Source organism: Lissotriton vulgaris, chromosome 1_2 (genome assembly GCF_964263255.1).
Source record: "Lissotriton vulgaris chromosome 1_2, aLisVul1.2, whole genome shotgun sequence".
NCBI classification, from domain to species: domain Eukaryota; kingdom Metazoa; phylum Chordata; class Amphibia; order Caudata; family Salamandridae; genus Lissotriton; species Lissotriton vulgaris.
Window position 1 is genome coordinate 224,958,263 of NC_141686.1, and position 27,009 is coordinate 224,985,271.

Consider the following 27,009-nt stretch of genomic DNA (forward strand, 5'->3'; position numbering starts at 1 on the left):
GTGTTGGGTCGACTGCATAGTCCGCCCCGCCTCGTAGGCTTGCGTAACTGAAAACCAAACAAAACAAGAAGCGTGAGTACATCATTACAGCTTCACAACATGTGCAAACGCACATACCTTTTATAACAATTGGAGGACCAACGCCCCACACGTTTAACTTGTTCCACATTCAGACCCCTGGCTGTAGCCTCTGTAGCAGCCCCTATCCGAAAGGAATGGGTCCCAAACTCGCCCGGGTTCAAGCCCGCAGCTGTAATCGACATCGCAAGCACCCGCTGAAACTGAAACCTTGTCAGTGGGGTGGCGTCCGCGTGTCTCAATAAGGTCCCCTCCCATGATGCCACCCTTCGTGTTTAATAATCCTCTAAACACTTCACTGGGCACATGGACGACCCGGGAATCCTGCGTATAATTATGCAGTCACCCATCCCACTCTGATCGGTCTTGGACCTCACAAACGAGACAGTCATTGTCTCCCCTCTGATCTGAACGTGCTCTGCGCACAGTCCTCCCGTCACATCCTGCTTGTTCCTCGCCACTAATTCGCTTACCCGCATAGCCCCATGAAATGCCAGCGCAAAAGCGGCTCGGAATAACACTGTCTCAAACTGAGATGAACATGTTGTAGGGAGTCTGGATAATAACTGGGCCAACCTATCCAAACCTATCGGGCGCCTCTCATCTACTCTGCGACCCTCAAGGCGTTGCCACCCACGTAGCGCTTTTTGCACAACGAAAGACGCTGTCGGGTCCTGGATCCCATGAGCCCTAGCAACAAAGGAAATGGCAGCCCGATGCCTCTGGGCCGTGGCCACCGATTTCCCTGCCAGATGTAACGACATCAGAAAGTTCACTCCCCATTCCTCCTGGCCCCAAAGCTCCTCTCTAGCAGTCCCCAAAAAGGCTAAATAGGACCGGAACGCCCCTTCATATGCCTTCCTCGTCCTGGGTGCTAAACTCTCTCCCACGAGGTTACGAAGTTCGGGGCACCGAGAGACCAGAGAGCTTCGGGAAAGGGTGCTGGCTCCGGGTCCGCTGTGGGAAGAAAACCCCAGAAGGCCTGCATACGAAAACGAGAAAGGGCATCAGCCGCCTGGTTCATTACCCCCGGGACATGTATTGCTTTGAATAGCACATTCAATTGCATACACAGTAATACGATTTCCTTGAGCAGTCTCAAAATCCATTTGCATCGTGCTGCCTGGCTATTGATACACTCAACCACGGTCATATTGTCAGACCAAAATACCACAGAGTGATCTCTGAACCCTTCGGGCCACGTTCTCAGGGCCACCAAAATGGGGAAAAGTTCCAGGAAAGCAATGTTACTTGTCAGTCCACTGTTATGCCACCATGCCGGCCATTTTTGTGCAGACCATCGAGTGCCGAAAATGGCACCAAAACCCATGCTCCCTGCCGAATCTGTCCACAGCCCCAGCTCCTCAGAGGACACGGCCGGTTTGTTCCAGACGACTCGACCATTGAAATCCGCCAGAAATGCCAACCAAATGCGCATGTCCTGGCGGACCTCTGCCGAGAGCCTTGTGCGATGATGGCCCTCCTTCAGTCCGACCATGGCTTGAGCGATCGAACGGGAAAAAGGGCGGGCCATTGGTATAACTCTTAGGGCGAAATTCAACTGTCCCACTAACTGCTGTAATTGATGCAGCTTAACCTTAGATTCACTCATACACATTTGCAGGGATGCCCTGAACTTTAACACTTTATCACCTGGCAAACGGAAACAACCTTCTCCGGAGTCTAACTCGATCCCCAGAAACTCGAGGCAAGTCGAAGGACCCGCCGTCTTACCTGGTGCCAATGGCACGCCGAACTGATTCATTAAAACACAAAATGCAGCCAAAGCTTGCCCACATTCCGGATCCCCGGCTGCCCCCAGGAACAAAAAATCATCGAGATAATGCATCACATGTTGGAAACCCGTCTTCTTAGTGAAGACCCATTGTAGGAAACTACTGAATTTCTCGAAATAGGCACAAGATATAGAGCATCCCATCGGCATACACCTATCCATGTAATACTGACCCTGAAACATGAATCCCAGGAGACGCTGATCGTCTGGATGTACCGGGAGCAACCGGAACGCTGACTCGATATCAGATTTTGCCATCAGCGCACCGGGCCCCAGGCGATTCAAAATGGCTACGGCCTCATCGAAGGATGCGTACCGCACCGAACACATTTCCGGGTCTATCGCTTCGTTTACAGACAGACCACGTAGGGCTGACAAATTATGTATCAGCCGAAACTCACCCGGGTCCTTCTTGGGGACCACTCCTAAAGGCGAACAAACAAAGTTAGCAACCGGGGGTACACTAAACGGACCGGCGACTCGACCTCGAGTAACCTCCTTCCGGATCTTTGCCTGTACCACGGTCGTATGCTGCAAGACCGATATCTGATTTTTGCATTTTTCCACACCCTGAAAGTCCCCCACTGGGATGCGGAAACCATATGAAAACCCGTTCCGCACCACCCCAGCGGAAGCACGATCCGGGTATTCACTGAGCCAGGGAATCATTGCCAAGGTATCAATCGGGGTAGGTAAAGGCGCCCCTCGGACTATGTTAGACCTGTTTGGCACCTCCTCTACCCCCGTTATCACCCGTTTTGGCTCTGCACGTGGACTCAGGATGGGATGATTGCCCACACCCACTACATTCGTGTCTAAATTTGCACGACCCCTGGGGCCTAGTACATTTACCCCTGTTAAAGTTCCAACAAACCCCCTTTTTACCTGCATTACCGGTAGGCCTCGAGTGATTGTCGGTACCCGTACCTGATCGAAAGGGCGTCCCCGCATACTGACGGGAGGATTCGCCCACGTTACTCCCTACCAATGGCAATTTCAACATACCAGTATCCTTCATCTTGGACCAGGACACAGAATCATAACAATCCCAAGTTAAGTTTTTATCATGTTCTTTTGCTTTTCTGAAAATATTATCATAGCAGAACCAATGATTACCCTCGTGTGATACAGAGTACCCCATGATCCGTGACTGATAAATCGGCAATTCGGGTAGCAATTCGGGCCTTCGTTCTCCCAAGATCGATGTGAAAACCCCCCACGCCTTGCCCCAATTGCCAATGTTTTCATTTACCTTAAAGGCGGCCATCTTTGCGCGCCAAACACTCGGATGCATGAGGTCCTTCTGACCTTTAACATGCTCCATCTGAGGTAATATAGATTTTTGGTCAAGTTATGTTCCCTAGCGCGTACCCCACCGACTCCATGTACGAGTTAAAGTGCATGTAACTTCCCTCCTGTATCAGCTATGAAGACGCAAATACATTTGCGTCCAACGTTAACATGTCCTCTTTCAGACCCACCATGAATGGGTTGAATGGTCCGTTCCTAAGTATGCTATGCCAACGTCTTTTTGTAGTGTACTCCTAAGTTTTCCAGCCCTGGCTGAAGTAGGCCCTGAATCTCTGCCACCGAGCCTCCTTTCTGGCTTCTGACTGCGAGGGCCTCTGCCCAGGCTGCCCCCGTACCCGTGAACTCTGACTTACTTCTAGCGCGGCCCTCCGTGCTCAGCTCAGCCTGCTGCCTGCCAAGATTGACTATAACCTTCAAGTTATCTGTTTCCCTCCCCGAAAATACATTCCTGCCTGCTAGCTTCAGTAAACATCCTTCCTCCGCTGCAGGGCTAAAGGGCCGACCTGTCTCTGTGCAAGTAAATTCATAGCTTCTGTTGCCATGCTTCCATGGAAGGCCCCATGCCCCCACGCATCTCATACAGACACTCAGGCGCTTATACACGCACTCACAGCAAGTATAGAATAGCTTCTGCTCTAGAGACCTTTTCTGCCCAGATAGCCTAGTTCCTAAACATCAGATATCAGATATGATAGAAGCACAAGTTGATCTGACATGCCAGACTTCTGTCTCTTTCCGTCAGTGTAAATGTCAAGTCCCCTGCACCCCTCCAATTACACGTCATGCAGCTGCGCGCGCATCCAAGCTTCCGATTTCTGCTGACATTGCAACATCTTCTGTTAAGTGCCACCCATTCGTGACACCTACCTGTGACGTTTCTAGCACACACCTCTAGTTCATGCCTCTTGATTACGCACATGTACCACGTGTATACTGTTATCTTGTCTTCTCTCAGCTGTTACGCCTTCTATACTGTTTTCAATGATGTACAATAAGTATATAAGCTATGTACTGTTAATAAATGTTAGCGCGCTCTATCCCTTCTGACACCCCTGTGGTGGTCAGAACATGATATCTTGGTCACGACCATTCCTTTTTAAGGAATAAAACCCCTTAGAACTCTAACACCACGGACTCTGTCTTTTTTCATCCGATCTGAGTTATTATTGATTAAGTACTTACCTGCATAGAAATTAAGAGAGTAAATTATTTATTTACATCATTTTGGCGCCCGAATAGGGACCCCTCCCCCACCTCACGCGCCGGTTGGTGCGTTGCAAGCTCTGTCCCCTGCCATCAGTTAGAAGGATCATACGCGTACCGGCAGGATTTCCTGCATCTCCCTCTGACCCACGGAGGTGACGAAGACTGCGATCAGTGCCCAGACGAGGCGGTGAGGAGTGCGGAGGATCCCGACCAGAGCCTAGCCGAAAGAAGCAAGGTCCGAGGTGTCAAGAGGCCCACCAGGTTTCCGAAGTTTTCCGAAGTTTCCCGAAGTTTTCCGAAGTTCCGAGTCGAGTCCAGTCGAGTTTTCCGAGGCCTTCTGTTTTCCGTGCTTCCCGGTGAGTACCATTGCTGGGACGTATCTAGACGGGTTTGGGTACACAAGTCCGGTCTGCACTGTTTTTAGGCAGTGTATCTGTACTGTTTAGCAGTATATCTAGTATTCCGAATTTCTGAATTTCTGCACTGTTACAACGGTGTATCTGTACTGTTTAGCAGTACATCCGATATAGGGGGTAGTCATCTATGTCTCAAATGTCTTTTCATGTAATTAATGTCGTGGTATGAATGTGACTGTTTTTATGTGCATTATTGTGTTTTCTTGTATAACTAGTTAAATTCAAAATTAAGTATCAAGGATCGAGCATTTCAGTATCAAGTAGGCACAATGCCGTTTTTCAACAAGTTAAAGCAGATAGGAACTAGGAAAGGGATGTTAGAGGAAGAAATCCCTATCCCTCCTAGGGACACTCCAGGCAATTTTATGTATAATAAGCATGGCATAGACGCCATATTGTATCTAGAATTATGGACCGAGTATACAAAGCACCTAGAGGAAAGATACCGATGGCCAGTTAACGGAACATGGGATGCCGAGTGCATCATAAAGGTAGAAGAGGCATTACGGAAAAAGAAAGCCAGACAATCCCAGAAAGACGCCATAGAATTTTGGCGTAAGGAATCACATAAACGTGCTGAAAGAGCACTTCGTAGAGAAGACAGACTTAAAGAATCAGAAAAGGCCCAAGAAAACGAATTAGTTATTGAAGGAATCCGAGTAAAATCAGAACAAATAGATCGCATCCGAAATAGTCAAGTGAACAGCATGTATCTTTTGGCCGAGGGTACACCTGACGCCATTTCAGAAATACCGAAAAATTTGCCGTCACCATTAGTGCCAACTAAAGTAATACACAAGACTACTAAAGACATATTCCTAAATTCATACTTAGAGGATGTAGCACCAGCTTACACCAATCTGCCTGTTCGTGCCCTGCCTACTGACAGGGACGGGGGCGGCACCCCGCCCCCAGATCACGCTTCGCCAGTACCACAACAGACTTCTCCTGTTCCGCCAGCCCCGCCACTTCCTGTACTCAAAACTGACCTACCGAAACCATGTTTGCCTGATCCACCTAAACGACAAATTCAAGTTCAGATACAGACTCCACAGGGAGGTAATGCACAAGCTTCCGCTTCAGGAGGTGCGACCGCGGGTCCTCAGACCCCGCCACCAACTCACAGATTCAATCTCAGAGGTATGCAGAGTCCTCTTACGTACAGGTCTCCCCACTCCTCTAATTCATCCCGCCTTGACGCATTAAAAGAAAACATGTCAGTTTGCAGATATGATCCAGTACCCGGAAAAGACGATTTAATGATATTGGCATCATTACGGTTAAGATCTGCTACTGATAACTTGTTATGCTATGTACGAATGAAGGAGCGTCTAGATAGAATATATGAGTTTGTTCAGACAGGGAAAGACCCTGACAGTATTAAGGATGCCATGGAGAAACAGAAAGTTGACATGCAAGCACTGATACTACGATTTTTCATAAATTGTCTAATAAGAGAACGAGACAGGCCTGGAACAGATCAGAGTGAATTAGATGCATTGAACAAATGGGGTCAAAATATAGCTGAAGGAAAACACGACAAGGGGACTTGCATAGCCTCCATGTACAAGAAGATTAGGAAAGCAGTGATAGCAGTACACCAGAAAGAGAAAGAAAAGGCTTCCTCCGAGGAGGAAGAAGAACAGGAAGAATCCGAAAGAAATATAGGCACCATAGCATATGTAGGTAAGGGAACTTACCTTAGGAAGGGTATCCGTCCAGAGAGCAAGAGAGTTTTCTTCTCTGCCTTAACAAACCCGAATTCTGCTGAGCATCAGTTCCAGGAAACTGATAAAAGGCTCCGAGACCGAGTTGGGTATCATGTACTCAATTCTATGGATGAACAAGAACTAGCCCGATCAGCTGTATCATGGGCCGAAAATGCAGACATATATAATGATGATACCGTAGCACAGACATTTCTGAACCTCTCCCCCGACGAACAGAAATTAGCAGGTGTATACATGATTCAGCACCTCCTCATCAAATATAGAAAACACTATTCTGATCCAGGTCCCTTACACGAAACACTAGAAGCACTACTCATGGATAGATGGAGAGGCTTAAGCACCAAATTAATTCAAATAATTCTAGAACAGCGACACAGATATAATACCTTTGTAAGCTCTGAATACGTTCCCGCCCCACCTCCAGAAAGGAAAATGTACCACATGCAATGCGGGGGTAGTATTGAAAGTCAGAACCCCTTACGAGAAGTACACCCAGTTATGGGTGAGGATAAGGTCTTGAAACGCGTGTATGTACACACGCCTCTGACCAAATTAGAACTGTTAGAAATGAAGAAATTAGTCCCGTGCCATGATAAAGACCCTGCAGGTTTCCACAGAGAGCTCAAAGACATGTTACTGATGGGAGACTACACATATGATGACATCATGAAAATGTTGAAAGTACTATTGCCCACGGGCATATTCGAGAAATTGAAGGAAAAAGAATGGGAGGTGGGAGACACAAAGATTGCATGGGCAGAAATAGAGGACGAAGAAAAGAAACGGGTCCCAGGGTTAGGCCTTGGGGACAAAACTAAAGCATTACCAGGTTTGATAGTACAGGTCCTGCCCAGATTATTGACAACCAGGAAGGAAGATTGGGACGCCATCTCGTCCTGCAAACAGAAACATGACGAAGATACTAGTGACTTCTATTCAAGATTCGAGAAATGTTTTATTATCAATAGTGGCCTCAAGCCAAGTAGCGAGTCGTACCCACATCTTTTTGTATCAAAGCTAGTCGAGAATTCCTTACCGTTAGTTAAAAATCGAGTGTATAAAGTCGAGAGTACATGGCAAGCAAACACGCCATCACAGATGTTACAAATGCTACAATATCATCAGAACAGAATTAGAGAAGAACAAGATCAGGAACAGAAACGTATGAAAGACACAAAAATGAAAATGTTAGTAGCACAAACGGTCCCAGCCGACAGTCACAGAAAGGGTGCGACCCAGACGAGTCACACTGCAGCTCCCGTTAAAGGGACATGTAATTACTGCAAGCAGCCAGGTCACTACGTACACGAATGTCCAGTTCTGAAACATAACATAGCGACAGGTAAAACTAAAGAAAGACCGCATCCGCCTAGACAAGACCATAACCAACATCAGACTTATTTATTTATTTATTTATTTATTGTTTTGTAGAGCGCGTAGTCACCCAGTGGGTATCCCAGCGCTAAAAACCTTTTTACTCACGAAAGGTGAAATTCGGGAGAGTGTCAGTTTAAGGGAAGAGTAGAGTTTTGAGGGCTTTTCTGAACCGGAGGAGGTTGGGTTCTGTTCTGAGGCTCAGAGGGAGTGCATTCCACTTGTTTCCAGTGTTTACCGAGAAGCGGCGGCCGCCTATACGGGCCTTTTTCACCTTGGGGATCGTAATGAGGTTTCCGTGCTCCGAGCGGAGCGCTCTCGTGGGTCTATAGGGGGTGATCCAGTTGTTTAGTATGGGAGGGCCAGTGTTATGGAGAACCTTGTGGGCAAGACAGAGGGCCTTGAAAATGACCCTTTCCCTGATCGGAAGCCAGTGCAGCTTCCTCAGGGCGGGCTTGGCAGATGATCTGGCCGGGGTGTTTGTCAGGAGACGAGCTGCGGCGTTTTGAGCTTTTTGCAGCGTTTGCAGGGTGGATTCTGGGGCGCCCAGGTAGATGGCATTGCTGTAATCCAGCCTCGATAGAATTAGGCCCTGGATCAGCATGAGGCGCGACTGGAAAGGTAGAAGTGGAATTACCTTCCTGCAAGATTTAAGTAGACCGTAGCAAGTGCCGGCCGTCTTTCTTGCCTGAGTCCTGAAAGTCAGGTCGGTCTCCAGCCACACTCCGAGACTCTTGACCTCCTTCTTGGGAGTGGGGGGTTCACCCATGCAGGCGGGCCAGATGTTAGAGGGGAGGTTTGTGGTTTTTTGTCCTAAGAGCAGGATCTCTGTTTTAGAGCCATTTAGCTTTAAAGCAGAGTCACTCATCCACTGATATACGCTGGAAAGGCAGTCGTGGAGATTGGAGGGCTCAAGCTTGGGGTGGGAGAGTGTCACCACCAGTTGTGTATCGTCGGCGTAGCTGACGATGGTGACTCCAAAGGGTGCGACGAGTTCCTCCAGTGGGGCCATGTAAACGTTAAACAACGTAGGGCTCAGGGAGGAGCCCTGAGGCACGCCGCACTGGAGGGGGATAGAAGGGGAGCGACTTTCGCCTTCCCATACTTGGTAGGAGCGTCGAGAGAGAAAGGACGATAGCCACTTCAGAGCTCTGCCTTTAACCCCAACAGTCCCTAGACGGTGGGTTAGGACCTGGTGACTGACCGTGTCAAAGGCCGCACTCAGGTCTAGGAGGACCACTGCCACTGATCCTCCTGTGTCGATGATTTCCCTAGTTCTTTCTACTGCCACGAGAAGAGCAGTGTCCGTGCCCTGACCTGGTCTAAAGCCTGTCTGTGAGTCGTTGAGGAGATGGTTTGACTCAAGGTAGTATGACAGCTTTTTATTTGCTAGTTTTTCGGCGACTTTCCCTATCCAAGGAAGAAGTGAGATAGGTCTATAGTTGGAGAGGTCTGTGGGGTCGAGCGACGGTTTCTTGAGGAGCGCTTTGACAACAGCTTCCTTCCAATTAGATGGAACCTCTCCCTGTTCCAGTGAGATATTAATCAGGGCTGACAGTTGGGGAACTATAGTCTGCGTGATGTTTTTGGCGAAACGTATGGGGACTGGGTCACTCGGGGCTCCGCTCTTGATTGAGGTAAGTATGACTCTTACTTCTTCTTCTGTAACTGGGCCAAGTGACTCCAGGGAGGGTTTGTCGACGTTGGGTATCTGCTCCTTGTCTCTCTCTAAGGCATCGGAGTTGGCGGGTGGGAGGGAGATTAGAATTTTTTTAATCTTTTCGTCGAAGAAGGTGGCTAACTTGACGCATTTTTCCCCCGCTTCTTTGGGGTCCATAGGTTTCTGTGGGGGGTCCGGGACATGGAGGAGATCTTTGAGAATGGAAAAGGTTTCCTTGGAAGAGCAGGAGGAGTTTTTTATTTTTTCCTCATAGTAAGTCCTTTTGGCGTCTTGTAAGGCTAGTTTGTAAGCTTTCATGGAGTGGTGATAGACGCTTTTCTCTTCTGCTGACTTGTTTTTTCTCCACGTGCGTTCTGTCTTTTTGCATTGTTTTTTAAGAGTGGTAAGGGCGGGTGTGTACCAGGGGGAGGGGCAGATTCTTTTCACGTGTTTGAGCGTGCTAGTCAGTGGAATGGAGCTATCTAGGGGTCGGACTAGCCAATCCATGAATTCTCTGTCCGCGGTGTTTGGGTCTGTGGACAAAGGGGCGATGGTGTCGCGTAATTTGGCCTCCCATTCCTCTGGTACTAGCTTGTGCCATCTTCTGGCTTGAACCCTTGTTTTTTGTTTGGGCACGGGTTTCGTTTCGAGTGACCAGTGCATAGGAATTAGCATATGGTCTGTCCAAGGCAGAGGGGTGGGGTCCTGGGCGTACAGGTTCCCGATGTTGGAGAAGATGGGGTCCAGGAGTTGACCTTTCTCATGGGTGGCTTTGGGGTTTTGGAGGAGGAGGTCAGCTGTGGTGAGATCCGCGAGCAAGTTTGCTGCGGCATTGTCCGTGGGGTCCAGGAAGTGCATATTAAAATCCCCTAAGAGGAGAAAGTTAGAGACTGAGATGGTCTTGAGTAAGATGTAGTCCATCAAAGTGCTGGTGAATTCGCCTAGGGAGCCTGGAGGTCGATACACAAGCAGTCCCGAAAGGGAGGTAGATGGTGAGATCTGGATTGTGAAGTGGCAGTTCTCGCAGTCTTTCACAGTTCCGGTCTCGATTCTACATTTAAGGTGATCTTTGTAGAGTATGGCTAAGCCGCCACCTCTACCGATTGATCTATTCAGGCAACATATTTGGTAACCGGGGGGGGTTGCATTAGCCACATCGAAGTCGCTATGCGGGGTCAGCCAAGTTTCCGTCAGAAACAATAGATCTAGGTGCGAGTCCTGAACGAGGATGTTGATTTCGTGAGCATGCTTTACTAAGGATCTGCAATTAAGAAGGGCAAGCCGGAGTCCTTGGTGGCGTTCTGTTTCCTCAAGTTTATCGCAGAGGATACATCCTACATAGGGGGTGTCCTCCTTGAGGATGTATTTGCACTGGGGGTGTTTTTCCGGGTTCCAGGCAAGCAGTGAGCCTCTGGAGTATGAGATGCGATTTTGCGGATTGGGCATAGTAGCTAGGCCTAAGGCCGTCTGGGCCCGGACGGGCACAGACGGGCTTGCCTTAGGCGCGCCTTCGGCGCGCAAACGGCGCTCCCGCTGCGCTCGTCCGCTGCGCGTCCTGTGCAGGCACATTTATGGGGGACAGAGGGGGGTGTGGCCTAAGAAGGGGGCGGAGTCAGCGTGCACGCCGGTGGTGATGGCGGCGGCAGGCTGATAGATCAAAGAATGGCGCCAACAGCTATTGACATCAGCTGTGCGCGAAGAGGGAGAGCGAGCGCTACGAGGTAGGAAGTATTTTTGTTTTGTTTAAAAACACAGGAGCAATAAAGTGACACCACACGAAAAGTAAATTTTAAAATTAGCAGAGTACCTCCAGTTCCCGGCTTCCGCCTCAGGAACTGGGTCAAAGGTTTCTAACCACCGCAATTGGATCAGCGGTATTTATAGCAGGGTCGGGGGGCGTGGCCTAAGAAGGGGGCGGAGTCAGCGTGCACGCCGGTGGTGATGGCGGCAGCAGGCTGATAGATCAAAGAATGGCGCCAACAGCTATTGACATCAGCTGTGCGCGAAGAGGGAGAGCGAGCGCTACGAGGTAGGAAGTATTTTTGTTTTGTTTAAAAACACAGGAGCAATAAAGTGACACCACACGAAAAGTAAATTTTAAAATTAGCAGAGTACCTCCAGTTCCCGGCTTCCGCCTCAGGAACTGGGTCAAAGGTTTCTAACCACCGCAATTGGATCAGCGGTATTTATAGCAGGGTCGGGGGGCGTGGCCTAAGAAGGGGGCGGAGTCAGCGTGCACGCCGGTGGTGATGGCGGCGGCAGGCTGATAGATCAAAGAATGGCGCCAACAGCTATTGACATCAGCTGTGCGCGAAGAGGGAGAGCGAGCGCTACGAGGTAGGAAGTATTTTTGTTTTGTTTAAAAACACAGGAGCAATAAAGTGACACCACACGAAAAGTAAATTTTAAAATTAGCAGAGTACCTCCAGTTCCCGGCTTCCGCCTCAGGAACTGGGTCAAAGGTTTCTAACCACCGCAATTGGATCAGCGGTATTTATAGCAGGGTCGGGGGGCGTGGCCTAAGAAGGGGGCGGAGTCAGCGTGCACGCCGGTGGTGATGGCGGCGGCAGGCTGATAGATCAAAGAATGGCGCCAACAGCTATTGACATCAGCTGTGCGCGAAGAGGGAGAGCGAGCGCTACGAGGTAGGAAGTATTTTTGTTTTGTTTAAAAACACAGGAGCAATAAAGTGACACCACACGAAAAGTAAATTTTAAAATTAGCAGAGTACCTCCAGTTCCCGGCTTCCGCCTCAGGAACTGGGTCAAAGGTTCACAGAATACACAGAATACACAGCCTATGCATGCTTCTTCGACTCCAGCACAGACAGTAGCGATACCACAGCCACAGCCCATTGCCGCATCTCAACAGGTTTCACAACAGATGTACCAGTATGCCCAGTCCGCTTATCCCGAATATTCCCGATATACATGAAACAGCCTAGAGAGGGAAGGTGGCTTGCCTCTTATTGAGATTCCTGTAGATCAAGAAGGTCCTTATGTACACAGTCAAGTATTGGGAAAAGACAGAAAGTTTTTAATTGACACAGGGGCAAGTCGCACTACAATCAGCCATGATGAAGTTCCAGGGGCACCCCTCTCAGGCTCACAAAATGTTTCCCTTGGTTTTTCAGGACAGCCTATTGTAAATGAAGTATCCGAACCAGTCCCCCTGGCTGTGGGTCCATTATCACGTGTTACAGACTTGTTACTTACAAAATCATGTCCAGAAAATCTGTTAGGAATTAAAACATTGAAGGCTCTAGGAGCTATAATATGCTGTTCCCCGGAGGGAGTTAGACTCTTTCTGCGGGATTTCAAGGGTCATTATGTTCTGCGTGAATTTGATGTCAGATTGAAAAATGTACCAGATTACCTGTGGGCAAAAGGCCCAACTGATGTAGGCTGTATGCACATTACACCATACCGCGTTACACTCAAGACAGGAATTGTATTACCTAGAATCAGACAATACAAGTTACCACCCGATGCTGTAGTGGCTTTACTGAAAATCATTGAAGAGCTCATTGCCCAAGGAGTGGTTGTCGAGACCGACTCCAATATCTGTAATTCACCCATCATTCCGATTCTTAAACGTACTGATCCCAATGCACCGCCAGTATATCGGCTGGTGATTGATCTTCGAGAATTAAATAAATGCATTATTCCACAGTACCCTGTGGTCCCGGATATCTCATCCTTATTGACTGCCATTGATTCAGAAGCAACGTTCTTCACTGTAATTGACCTCAAGAACGCCTTCTTCAGCGTGCCTATTGATCCAGAGAGCCAATATCTCTTCGGATTCAGTTTAAATGGACGCAGCTTCAAATTTTCCCGCGCACCTCAAGGATTCACAGAAAGCCCCAGCATCTATAGTCAAGCACTGAAAAGACAACTAGATTGTATTCAAATGCCAGTTAACACCGCTTTACTGCAATACGTCGATGATCTACTGATCACCGCACGAAGTGAGCCCGAATGTGAAAAAGCATCACTGACAGTTTTACATTTCCTGGCCGACAAGGGACACAAGGTGTCTCCTTCGAAGCTACAATTCTGTGTTCAGCAAGTTGTGTACTTGGGTCACTTGCTGTCCAAAGTGGGGAGACAGCTCACTCCCGATCGCATTCAGTTAATTGCAAATATGCCGCAACCCCAGACACAAAAGGAAGTGCGGGCCTTCATAGGCCTCACCTCGTACTGCAGACAATGGATTCCCCAGTATGCATTTCTAGCTAAGCCACTCATCCAGTTAACGACACAGGAGGCAGCGACTTCGACTGCCCTCCCTTGGACTCAGGAACACACACAAGCTTTTGAAGACTTAAAGAAAGCATTATGCCAAGCACCAGTTTTAGCAACACCATGTTACAGCAAACCGTTTACACTTTTTGTTACAGAACGTGATGGTACAGCGTTGTCTGTCCTCACTCAAGATCAAGCAGGTTCACATAAGCCTTGCGCTTATTTCTCTAGTACATTGGATTCAGTAGCCCAGGCACTCCCTGCGTGCTTAAAGTCAGTAGCAGCAACAGCGTTAGCAATAAGACAAAGTGATTCAATTGTTTTAGGTCATCAGTTGACAGTTCAAGTACCACACTCTGTAGAGGTTTTGTTAAACAGAACCCAGACTCAACACTTAACTATAGCACGACTGACAGGTTATGAATTAACACTATTCCAGCCACACATAGAAATCAGACGCTGCGGCATCCTGAACCCAGCAACACTGTTACCCACAAGTATGACAGATCCAGCCCCGCATGATTGTATAGAAATAATTAATACAGTAACCAAGCCACGACGAGACTTAACAGATGTCGCACTGACAAATCCAGACCTGACACTTTATGTGGACGGTTCATGCATGAGAACAAGTACAGGAGAATTAGTGGCCGCGTATGCCGTGACCACTGAAACTGAAATTAAAGAAACACATCGTATTGACACACTGTCTGCTCAAGCAGCAGAGCTCATCGCTCTGACCCGAGCTTGTATTCTAGCTAAGAACAGAAATGTTAACATATACACTGATTCCCGTTATGCCTTCGGAGTTGTACACGACTTCGGAGTCCTCTGGCAAGAACGAGGTTTCCTGACCTCTCATGGGGCCAAGATTCAACATGGTCCCCTCATTCAAGCTCTGTTAGAAGCAATACATTTGCCCTCGGGCATATCAGTCATGAAGTGTAAGGCACATACTAAAGTTACAGATTCTGTTTCCCAGGGTAACGACCTGGCAGACCAGACAGCAAAACATACAGCACTGACTCACACCCAGATTAATGATGTGACAAAGACGATAGTACCGACAAAATGTATGACAGTTAGAGATCCCACCCTAGACGTAATCGATATCCAGACACATGCTACTCCAGATGAAATAAAGAAATGGACTGAACTAGGAGGGATTCAGACAGATCAAGGTTGGGTGACGAAGGGAAAATCTATATGGTTTCTCCCCGACTCAATGGTTCAAGTCATGATAAATACAGCACATAGCCCGGCACATCTAGGAGAGAAAGCGATGTTAGACAGTTTACAAAATCTCTGGTACAACAAACACTTACGAGCAGCAGCAAAACAGAAAGTGCGTACTTGCATGATCTGTTGTCAGTTCAATCCAGGAAAAAGCGTCCCTGTAGAGCAAGGGGGTTTTCATCCTCCCGATCACCCTTTTGAAGTCCTCCAGATGGATTATATCCAGATGAACAGTTGTCGAGGATTCAAATATGTCCTTGTAATTGTTTGTGCTCTGTCCCGTTGGACCGAAGCATACCCAGTCCCAGACTACACTGCTCCGACCACTGCCAGACAGTTGGTTCGTGAATTCTTCCCACGGTACGGTTTGCCCCGTGTCGTGTATTCAGATAACGGACAGCCATTCTCGTCCGAATTGATGAAACAGGTTTCCCTTTTGCTAGGATATCAATGGAGGTTCCACTGTGTCCGACACCCCGAAGCAGCAGGCCTTGTAGAAAGGCATAATCAGACACTAAAAATCCGCCTTGCAAAGATCTGTCAGGAAAAGGGGGTCGACTGGATAGTCGCCCTGCCCGTGGCACTATTCTATATGAGAATGGTCGCCCATTCAAGATCAGGGCTATCCCCGTACGAAGTGGTCTTTGGCAGACCACCGAATATGTGGGGGACGCCCATTCCGAAGAAAATAACTGATGTTGATTGCAATATGTTGACAGATTACCTTGCCTCCTTGATGTCTGCACTCCAATCATGTCGTTCACAGGTTGCCGCAGCCTTTCCTGACAACACTGATGTAAAGCCGCACGAGGTCCGTCCTGGGGACCTGGTACTCGTCCGGAATTTCGACCGGAAAAATCCGTTGGAGCCCCGCTGGAAAGCACCGAAGACCGTCCTTCTCACCACGAGGACCGCCGTGAAGATAGAGGGGAGAAAGGGGTGGGTCCACACGAGTCATGTGAAGAAATTTTCTGGACTGAAACCTGATCGAGACTCGTCCACCCCCACCAAAGACTGTGTTGAGGAAAAAGACTTTACCGTATCCGAACGAGAAAAGACTCCCCAAGAACAATATCGTTTGAAACTCCGATCTAGCAAGTCAGACAGTTTAATTGTTTAAGTCCTCCCCTAGGTGAATCGGTTAAATAGTTTCTGACATGTATCCCCTAGATCGAGATAGAGAGAGAGAGAGACAAGTTAAAAGAATTACATACTGCAAATCACTGCGTAGTCACTGTATAGTGACGTTGTTAATAATGTTTTTCCTAAGTATTCTAATTATTATTGCCAGTATTCTGTTACCTATCTATTGGCCTATTTTCAGGCGTGAACAATCTGTCTACAATGTCTCTGCTGAACACACTTTCAGTGAACTTCCTGCACACGAACTCTCTTACAGACTTGCGCTGCGCAACAATACATTCATTAGTATGTTACACCACTCCCATCAGACAAATAATGCTACCGACTGCTGGATATGTGGCCGACTCCCTCCCTACCAGAATTACAAGGGAGCTCTGCCCCTCTTTCCGTACCCGTTCACTCACAATGGCTCCTGTGGAGCATGGTTTAAAATAATTAATTCCTTAGATCCTGATATTGCTGTTTTCGATGGGGGCTGGGTTTGGGGAAACCTGAACTTAGTCCTGCTCGACGTCTGTTACCCTGATAAAGAGGGACTTCCCACTCGAATAGGAACTGATCTAGAAAATGAAGTATATGGATTAGGTAATTACACAATTAGCCTTATGATCCTCACTGTTGAATCCGAGACTGCTCCAGTTCTGCCCTATATGTTAGTATTACCAGTCACAGGTGAACTATGTGTTTGCAAGAAAGGTTCAGTACACGTAGGTCATAGTAAATGCACTACTGTGGTCGAATTCAGTGACCATGGTAAATCGTCCTTCAAAGCTATCAGTCACTCTTATTTTGTTTGTGGTCATACCGCATACATACGTTTGCCTCCAGATTGGGATGGTACCTGTTATATTGCATTCCTTCTGCCACCTGTTTTTCTAGCTCCCCCTGATTACCATAGAAATACGAATCTAGTACAGAATAGACCCAAAAGAGATATTCCTCTTGTCGACTACACAGAAACGGCATGGGAACAGTACACTGATTTCAATAAAGGATTCTTTTTCTTTTTAGGACCTGTCCAAAACAGTAAATTAATACGCAGATTAACCAGAACTCTTGAAGCTGTAGTACATGAAACTGCCTCCGCCTTAGGTAACTTAACAGAGGAGCAATCTGCTATACGGGTTGTTGTCCTTCAAAATCGTCTTGTAATTGACGTCATCTTGGCAGATAGAGGTGGAGCCTGTAAGGTCATCGGGTCAAGTTGCTGTGTTTTCATTCCACAAAACGCACCATCTGTCTATCAAGCTATTACCCGTCTGCATAAAATTGCAAATCAGATACATCAGAATCCAGGCACCTGGACTTGGTCCGGTTGGTTCTGGACAACGTTATCCGCTTGGGGATGGAAGATCTTATCATTCCTAGGCATTGGCCTTGTTATAGTATTCAGCTGCTGCCTGTGCCTACAGTGTGGGCCGGCGATATGTGGACTGTGTGCCACATCGTGCATTGAACATTCCAGTTTTCTCTCAAACAGTCAAAGAAAGAAAGATGAACATATAATGTTACAAGAACAGACTGATCGATTAATGAGGATCGATATATCATGAAGGGTCCGTAGGGAACAAGGAGGGAATGAGGTAATATAGATTTTTGGTCAAGTTATGTTCCCTAGCGCGTACCCCACCGACTCCATGTACGAGTTAAAGTGCATGTAACTTCCCTCCTGTATCAGCTATGAAGACGCAAATACATTTGCGTCCAACGTTAACATGTCCTCTTTCAGACCCACCATGAATGGGTTGAATGGTCCGTTCCTAAGTATGCTATGCCAACGTCTTTTTGTAGTGTACTCCTAAGTTTTCCAGCCCTGGCTGAAGTAGGCCCTGAATCTCTGCCACCGAGCCTCCTTTCTGGCTTCTGACTGCGAGGGCCTCTGCCCAGGCTGCCCCCGTACCCGTGAACTCTGACTTACTTCTAGCGCGGCCCTCCGTGCTCAGCTCAGCCTGCTGCCTGCCAAGATTGACTATAACCTTCGAGTTATCTGTTTCCCTCCCCGAAAATACATTCCTGCCTGCTAGCTTCAGTAAACATCCTTCCTCCGCTGCAGGGCTAAAGGGCCGACCTGTCTCTGTGCAAGTAAATTCATAGCTTCTGTTGCCATGCTTCCATGGAAGGCCCCATGCCCCCACGCATCTCATACAGACACTCAGGCGCTTATACACGCACTCACAGCAAGTATAGAATAGCTTCTGCTCTAGAGACCTTTTCTGCCCAGATAGCCTAGTTCCTAAACATCAGATATCAGATATGATAGAAGCACAAGTTGATCTGACATGCCAGACTTCTGTCTCTTTCCGTCAGTGTAAATGTCAAGTCCCCTGCACCCCTCCAATTACACGTCATGCAGCTGCGCGCGCATCCAAGCTTCCGATTTCTGCTGACATTGCAACATCTTCTGTTAAGTGCCACCCATTCGTGACACCTACCTGTGACGTTTCTAGCACACACCTCTAGTTCACGCCTCTTGATTACGCACATGTACCACGTGTATACTGTTATCTTGTCTTCTCTCAGCTGTTACGCCTTCTATACTGTTTTCAATGATGTACAATAAGTATATAAGCTATGTACTGTTAATAAATGTTAGCGCGCTCTATCCCTTCTGACACCCCTGTGGTGGTCAGAACATGATATCTTGGTCACGACCATTCCTTTTTAAGGAATAAAACCCCTTAGAACTCTAACACCACGGACTCTGTCTTTTTTCATCCGATCTGAGTTATTATTGATTAAGTACTTACCTGCATAGAAATTAAGAGAGTAAATTATTTATTTACATCACATCTCATAATGATCAGTAAGCAACGAGAAGATGTTTACATACTCCCCTGCCCATATCTTTTCTTTAATAGCTAAAGGGACATGCTGACCCAACTTCTCCCTTCGAGAGGGTGCCGACTCCTCCCTCGCAATCGGCAATGGCCGCTTACCTGAACCGGACGCTGTGTCTGCGACTGAAACCGTCCCCTGTGGCTTCTCCACGGCCGCAGCCGGCGTGGATACCCTCGCTGCTTCCCGTGTTTCACGCAGTTGCTTCATCAATACCTGCGCGTCGACAGCCGTGGCGCCCTCGCTACCTTTACCCAACCACGCTGCTAATTGTGCTGCCAGCTCGGGCGGCATATCTTCCCCGGACACGGGGGTGACCACAACGGGAATCGGATTCCCTTCCTCCGGCACGGGAGTGGGTGCCTCGAGCGGGACACTGGGACCCGGGATATCTCCCCCAGCTGCTCCCCTCCTGGGCCTCTTGCCTTTTCCTCCTGGGGCTGCTCCCACCAAAGGACGTTTCGGCCCCCCTTCCTCGTCTTTATCCATTCGCCTCTTTAGGTCGGTCACCTCTTTCATGAGAACACGCAGCATCTGGTCGGTAGTCATTCGCTTTCCCGCCTTCTTCGGCATTCTCCAACAGAGTATCTGGAAAACAAACAAGAACGATTACAACGCTCAAAATTGTCTCTTCGTTCCGTCTCGAGCTCACGTGCAGTGAGGAGGTGCAGCTTCAGAGCACAGGAACAAGAGGATGCTTTCTGGTCTTGTTCCTCCTTTTATCCGTCTTCAGGGCGGGCGTAAACCCGCCCCTGCCTGCCCCAAGGGCGTGGCCAGCCGCGTCAGTGTCTAGGCCAACCCACTCTAGGGCGGGAAAAGGCGCGCCCCGGCTACGCCGCTTCGGGCATACCAGCCGAGACTCACCTCCCGCCCAAGATGGCTTCCCGGGGGGATCGTGGTACTCTGCCATACGTTCGGGGGGACCGATTGGTCGCCCCTTTCCAAAATCTTTACTTAACAATCGACAAGCTGAAAGTATAATCTCCCCTATTGACTCCTCAGAATGGATTTCTCCGGTGGTTTTACAGAAAAAAAGACCGGATACCTGAGTCTGTGTGTAGATTTAAGATCCTAAAATCAAAATATCCTTGTAGACTGTCACCCTCTACCCCTGAAACATGAAATGCTAGCAAAAGTTGAGAAGTCCAAGTTTTTTCCACCATTCATTTACACTCTGCCTACCATCAAATTAAACTTTTCCCAGATTGTCAAGCACTCACTGCATTTGTCACTACTTTTGGGGCCTTTAAATACTTGAGGTTACCATTTGGACTTACATCAGCCGCAAGTGTTTTGCAAAAACTTATGGACAACCTATTTGGTGAGTTTTTGCAACTACAAGCATATGAAGATGACGTGTTAATCCATACAGAAACCAAAGAAGAACACATACAAATTCTCCACACAGTATTAACCATACCACAAGATAAAGGCATGATAGTAAAAGTAAATAAATGTAAATTGTTTGTTAATGATGTTGAATATCTAGTTCACAACATTTCAAGTGAAGGCAGTAAACCAAAGTTTTGTAAAGTGGAAGCAATACCTAATGCTCCACCTCCTTCAGATAAAGATGCCTTGTGCTTGTTCCTTGGCCTATGTGAATACTATGCAAGGTTTGTACCTGGATATGCACAATTGATTTCACCGCTGAGGTATCTCCTTAAGAAAGGTATTAAGTTTCAATGGAATGATACCTTATGTGATACTTTTGAAAAGGTGAAAACTTTAGTCATTAATGCTCCTGCCTTATCTCCGTTTGTATCCAATGACAATTCTTTTGTGTCAGTAGATGCTAGTCAGAGGAGCCTTGGTGCATTTTTTGGACAATGGATTGATGGCAAAGAGCAAACTATTGACTTTGCCTCCCGCACTCTAACTCTAATTGAGTGCAACTACAGCACAATCGAACAAGAGGCACTTGCCATTGTCTGGTCAGTACAGAAATGCAAAACATACGTATGGGGTACTCGGTCTGAGGTCTTCACATATCGCAAACCTTTAGTGTCTTTGATGTGTGGCAATGGTCTGGAAAAATCTTCTGCAAGGTTGGTCAGGCTACTCTCAAAATTACAAGAATATAATCTCAACATGATCTATATTCAAGGAGGTAAAAACATTTGTACTGACTTTCTTTCTCGCATTCCTCTCCCTGATTGTAGTAAAGGCGAAGATGATTTCCATAACAATTGTGTAGTTGGTCTTGTAGATGCTGTCTCCAAATGCAATGGAAGCATAACACAAGATGAATGGGCCTCTGCCATGACACTTGATGACACAATTAAGAAAGTAGACATTTTTATCAAAGGAAAATGGCCAGCTAATAAGAGTTTGAGCAATGATGTCAAGTGCTTTGCACACATTAGTGAACAACTATCCTTTGAAAATGGAGTTTCTGTGAGGAATGGTTTGTTTGTCCCTACTATCTCTCTCAGAGAGAGGATCATAAATATTACCCATGAAGGTCATTTAGGCATTTCTGCAACTTGCAAGACACTTAAAAGTATTTACTGGTGGCCAGGTATGGACAAACAAGTGACTTTGTTCATAGACAACTGTCCCAGTTGTGTTGTTTCAAATAAACATTGGAAGGTTCACATGAAACCTTTGATTCCTGTTCAATTCCCTGAATACCCCTGGGATAAGATTGCTTTGGATTTTTCAGGACCTTTCACCTTACTGCCCATGAATAAAAGATACTGCATATTGGCCATGGACTACCATTCCAAGTGGTTATGTTATTCATTTGTACAAACAGCCAATTCAGTCAATGTTGTTTCTTTTCTTCAAAACATTTTTAAAATTGAGGGTACTCTTAGCTATGTTGTTACCAACAATGGTCAACCTTTCCTTTCTCACCAATTCACTAGTTTTCTTGAGAATGCTGAAATAAAACACTACCGTATTGCTTTGTATAATCCTTCCTCTAATGGACCCGTTGGGAGGGCTAATCATTTTTTTAGGAAGGAGTCCAAACTGCTATTGCAACCAATGTAGATGTAGGTGATTTTTTTGCAAAGGAAGGTTTTGACTTACTTGACAGCACCTCATTCCACCACTGGAGTAACACCTTTAAAGCTCTTAGGGGCAGAGAAGCTAAATCTAAACTCTTGCCACATTGGTTTAATAATTTAACTATAGGCTCTGCTTTACATGATAAGAGAAACTATAGAACAGATTATGAAGAGATTGAATCTAGAGTGGCTGCTAAGCAGTGTTTACAAACAAATTCTTATGATGGTTGTTCTGTATCTCATGAACCACTTCTCAAAGTAAATGATTGGGTTATTATTAAGAAACCTTTCAAAATCTGTAAAGGACAATCTAAGTTTACTTTACCAGTCAGGATCTTCAGAGTCACCAAATCTTCTGTGTCTTTTGGAAACAGCGGTTGGTGGAATAAGAACAATGTTGTAAAAGTTACTGACAACCAAGTTAAGATTTTCAACAAAATGTATGCTGACAGATCTGATGAAGATGATGATCGTTTTATTTTTGGACCTGATTTAGACCACATGTGTAATGCAGCTAATGTTATATTTAATCCTACTGTAAGCTCATCAATAAGTTCTCCAGGTCAATCCTGTACTTCTTTTAATGTTGTGCCTGTACGTTATCAACGTATGTGTAGGATGTCACAAAAATGTAATGATTATATTAATCATATTAATCTATTTTGTTTTATATGGTGGGAGGGTATGTGGTATGTAATGGTGTCTATTGGTGTTTCACTGTTTCTTTAATTACAAGTATTCTAGGTCAGAATCTGGTAGTGTCATCCAGCTTCAGTTCTTTCTAGGACAGTTGCTGTTGGCTCCTGACTTCTTGAGTTGCTCCTTCCGTGAGCTCTTCTGTATGTGTTTGCTTTATTGGGATATTCACCAAAAAAACTTATTTGAACATCATATCAGCATTACAGCAGTTCTTGTGGATAACCCTTACTACACAGCGCTTTACCGCAATGGGGGAACTAAGATGGAAAATGCCTCTTTATCCAGGCATACAAAACTCATTTTATTAGGGTGTACCTTATACATTTTCGATCCCCCATTCCTGGTATATGTAGGGAACACTCTGAGGATGACTAATATGCTAAAATATTGTAGATTATTCATTTTTAGGTGCCCCTAACACCAAAGTCGAAATTGGGCAAAATTCACTGTCTAAAAAAAAAAGAATTTCTGCCACTCATAGCAGTTTTCAAACTGATCTTAGGCTTCAGTAAAACACACATTTAGATATAACATAAATAGCTGACCTCTATATTGCAAGGAAAGAACACCACACACTGCACACAAATGAAACTAAGTATAATAAAACAGCAGAAGGTATTATATTACCTCTAATGGCCATATGTAGGTAATCTACATTTACCGATTCATAAATACTGAATTTTACTGATTCGGTATTTACGAATCAGTAAATGCTATGTAGCTAAACGTTCGGTAAACAATTCAGTATCGGTATTTACAGATTTGGTAATTGCCATTCATTCCTATGGGCCTGGAGGCCCATAGGAATGAATGTCAATTACTGAATCGGGAAATACCGATTCGGTAAAAGGGGGAAAACATTGAAGGGTGGCAGGGTGTCACTTTTACACCCTGTTGCACCCCTCAATTGTTTTTAGGTGCACATGTTGCAGACATACATGCCTAAGGGGAAGTATGTCTGCAACATGGCACTGAAGCAATTTGCATTAAATTGCTTTTTGGGGGTGTTTCGTTATTTACCACCAACTTGTAGTAGGTGATAAATAACAAATCCTGACATGGGATAAGCATTCATTTAAGTGCTCCCTACGTTAGGAATTCGGTAATTTACCAAATCGGTATTTAAGAAATCGGTAATTTACTGATTCCTTAAATTACGGATTCAGTAAATTACGGATTCCTTAATTTCGGCCCTTCACAGGTCGGTAACGCCCAAAATGTGTTAATTTCGGCTGTTACCGACCGGTAATAGGCCACCTACATCTAGCCCTAAATTACTGGCAAAAGGAATTGAATAGGACTGCTTTTCAGCTATCACTCTCCAGTGTTACTTTGAATTCGAAAACCGCATGGAAAGCCTTGCACAAAATAGGACAGCTGGTAAGGGTTAAAGTTCGAGTTCTGCATTTAGCAGCCTAGCAGAGCTCAGACCAAGGTTTGCTTTGACAATTCAACCACTGAAACTTTTCGAAAGACGAGATGACAGTGCAGGGAGAGAAAGAGAAGTGTTGCTTACTATTTTTGGCAAAAGCAAGTTTTGGGGCACTCATAAGAGCAGAAGGAAATATAATGGTATATGTGGGTTCTTATTAAGAAAATGGATCTGCCATGTATATAGCACTAATGCTTTTAGTGTGAAGATTACTGTGCAAGGGCTGAGATAAGGAGACAATGGGATTTAGTTTGAATTCATGCACCCTCATGTTACAACTAGTATAATTGCTAAAGGATTTGATGGTTGGTTATTAATGTTTTCTAGCTAGCTACATGTGCTATTTACCTCCTACAAGTATACTTGTGCCCACCGGCCACAAATACAAGTAGATAGTGTCAACAAACGTGAAAACTGTTTCAGGTTTTCATACTGTCGAAATGGGGGAAGGAGGCTAGCTCCTCTGCAAATTAAGGGTAGACAAATTTGTGTTTTCTCCCCTTTTTCTCACTCTCTTTTGAGCCTGTCATGAGACATTTAATTGGCTATTCCGTAATACTGTTTTAAAATTGTTAGCAATAATAAAATGAATAAATATACATATGCTATGTTATTGCCCATCCTGTCTGATGAAATTATGAAAGGATGAGTAGTCAAGATTGCTGTTCCATTATTTGACCTTTCAGGAGAACTAGATGTGGGTAGTTTTTGTTCTAAAATACTCTGGTGATAACACCATTTTTATTAGCTAGTCTGTGTAAATAAGCTGACAGTCCTTATTATAGCTGATGTTGCATAGTTTGGATCGTGAAAAGTAGAATGCAGAAAAGACACCCATGTGATCCTTAGCAAATATTTTTGAAGAAAATATTGTTTTATAGGAGTTTGTTTGTCACAACATGTTCTGCTGGAGCAATTTATGTATCCACTATGTTGAAGTTTTTTTTAGTTCTTTATGTATTAGAAATCCGTGGTAAATTAGCAGTTTTAGATTGCCCTGCTGCACGTATAACATGAGCGCATGGTCCTAAGCGTACAATGTAGGGGCTTTTATTCAGAGAAATAATTTTAGAAGTGTCTTCAGTCCTGTACAAGTAATGTAAAGTCTATGAGTAAAAGTGTCGAATATTTTCTTTTTTCTTGGGGGTTCTTCAGATGAATAATATAGGAATACACAAATGTAATGATTTTGAGTAAGTCTGTATTGTTTTTCTCTTTTTCTCAGAATTTAGTAAATGAACACAGACTTCCTCAGCTGCTTCAAATAGAGTAGGAGATCCAGGTCTTTTTTCAACTCTCAGATAGATAAAGTGGTTCTTGGGTGCTTCGCTAATATATGGGGAGCCCCAAGACTAGGAAGTATTTTGAGACTATCCTCTCTGTTTGTAGATTATTTGTATGCCTTGTCTAAAGACCTTTTGTTCTGTCCACCAATAGATATTTGCTGCCTTACAACCATTGCCAGAAGGGCCTGGACATCAGATCCAGCCTGGGAGTTAGCACCAGTCCAGCTTAAAGCCAAGGTAAAGGTAACTAGCACAGGCGTTGCTCTGAACTAGGACCTCAGTGAAGGCGAAGCACTGAGATGTGAAGTGTGTACCCCTGCCACTGTCTTGGCTGAAAGACGGGGTCACAAATCAGAAAGAAGAAATCCTGGATCAGGTTTTTGATGCCCAGCTGAGAGAGTCACAGACTGACCAGAACGGCAAGGAGGCTTTTGCTTGAGGTGACCCCTTTTGAAACAAGGGTTGCTTCAGAGATCCCAGCATCAGGCCCCTGAATTCTGGTCCCAAAATGAATACAAGTTTGCACCTTTTGTTTGTTGATCAAGAGTGCCTGGGCATACTGGATAATCTTTGGCTCCAACAAAGAGCAGTGTGCCAGCAGAGCAATACAGGACTTAGGGAAGAACTTGAGTTTATGGTACAGGTGCTGTGTCTCTGGTGCCTGTTAGATTGAAGTGAAGAAAACTGGTGCACTGCCTGAGACACTAGACAGGATCACTGAAAGACTTTTTCTTCTCAAACTGGGCCGTGATTCCTGATTTGCAAGTTTTGCAGCTCCACAGTGGGAACAACAAGAGCCTGCCTTTGAGGCTCAAACGGACACAGGTAGAAGACTCCACTCTGGCTGGTTGTACAGTGGCTTAAATTAGTAATGTACCCTTTTGGAGGTCCCATTTTTTGAGGAGGAGCAGCCCTTTGCAGCTCCTCATCCTAATTCCTATGACCCTGTGTGGTCCTCCTGGTCCCTTGGATCCAGGATTGTTTTTGTAATATTATGTCTGACTGCTTTAATATTTGCATTAGTTATAATGTTTATTCTACACGAAAAATGTTTTTCTGAGCAAGTGACAAATATTACTTTGCCCTTTCCTTTAATATATTAATTGATACTCTATCCCTTATAAAAGGAACACTGGAAAAGTCTATTGAAAATGTTTTTTTACATAGGATTGGTCTAGATGGTTCTAGGATTTGCTTTTTGCTTAGGGCTAGAAAAATATTGATAATTCTGTTTCTGATAATAGTCATTACTCTGTCCTGCTAAGAGAAGGGCGCGCAGAGCGCTCTGGGGGAACCTTGCTGGACACTGCACCGCGCCGTGAGGGGAACGGCATCCCTACCTGCGCTTTCCTTCTCTCTCCTGCCGTGAGGGCAATGGCGCATTCACCATCATCGGGAACCACAACTCCCAGCAGCCCCGGGTCAGGCGCAGCGGGAGCAACGTGGACAACACGCCCGGCGGCGCATTAAGAGAAGGGCGCGCCAAGCGCTCTGAGGGAACCTTGCTGGACACTGCACCGCGCCGTGAGGGGAACGGCAGCCCTACC

At 46.0% G+C, this 27,009-nt stretch overlaps 1 protein-coding gene across 5 annotated transcripts in view; it reads left to right on the forward strand.

Moving 5' to 3' along the window:
- LOC147735091 (glycine N-acyltransferase-like protein 3) overlaps positions 1-27,009 on the forward strand; it is a 261,834-nt gene that overhangs the window by 42,612 nt on the left and 192,213 nt on the right. For 2 of the 5 annotated variants that reach the window (XM_086953141.1, XM_086953143.1), the window contains exon 2: positions 25,614-25,699. The exons of 2 other annotated variants lie outside the window; for them this stretch is intronic. The gene's annotated coding sequence lies outside the window, so the exon portion shown is untranslated. Of the gene's footprint in view, positions 1-22,828; positions 22,885-25,613; positions 25,700-27,009 lie in introns of those variants that run through there. One more of the 5 variants, XM_086953142.1, reaches the window with a different exon arrangement.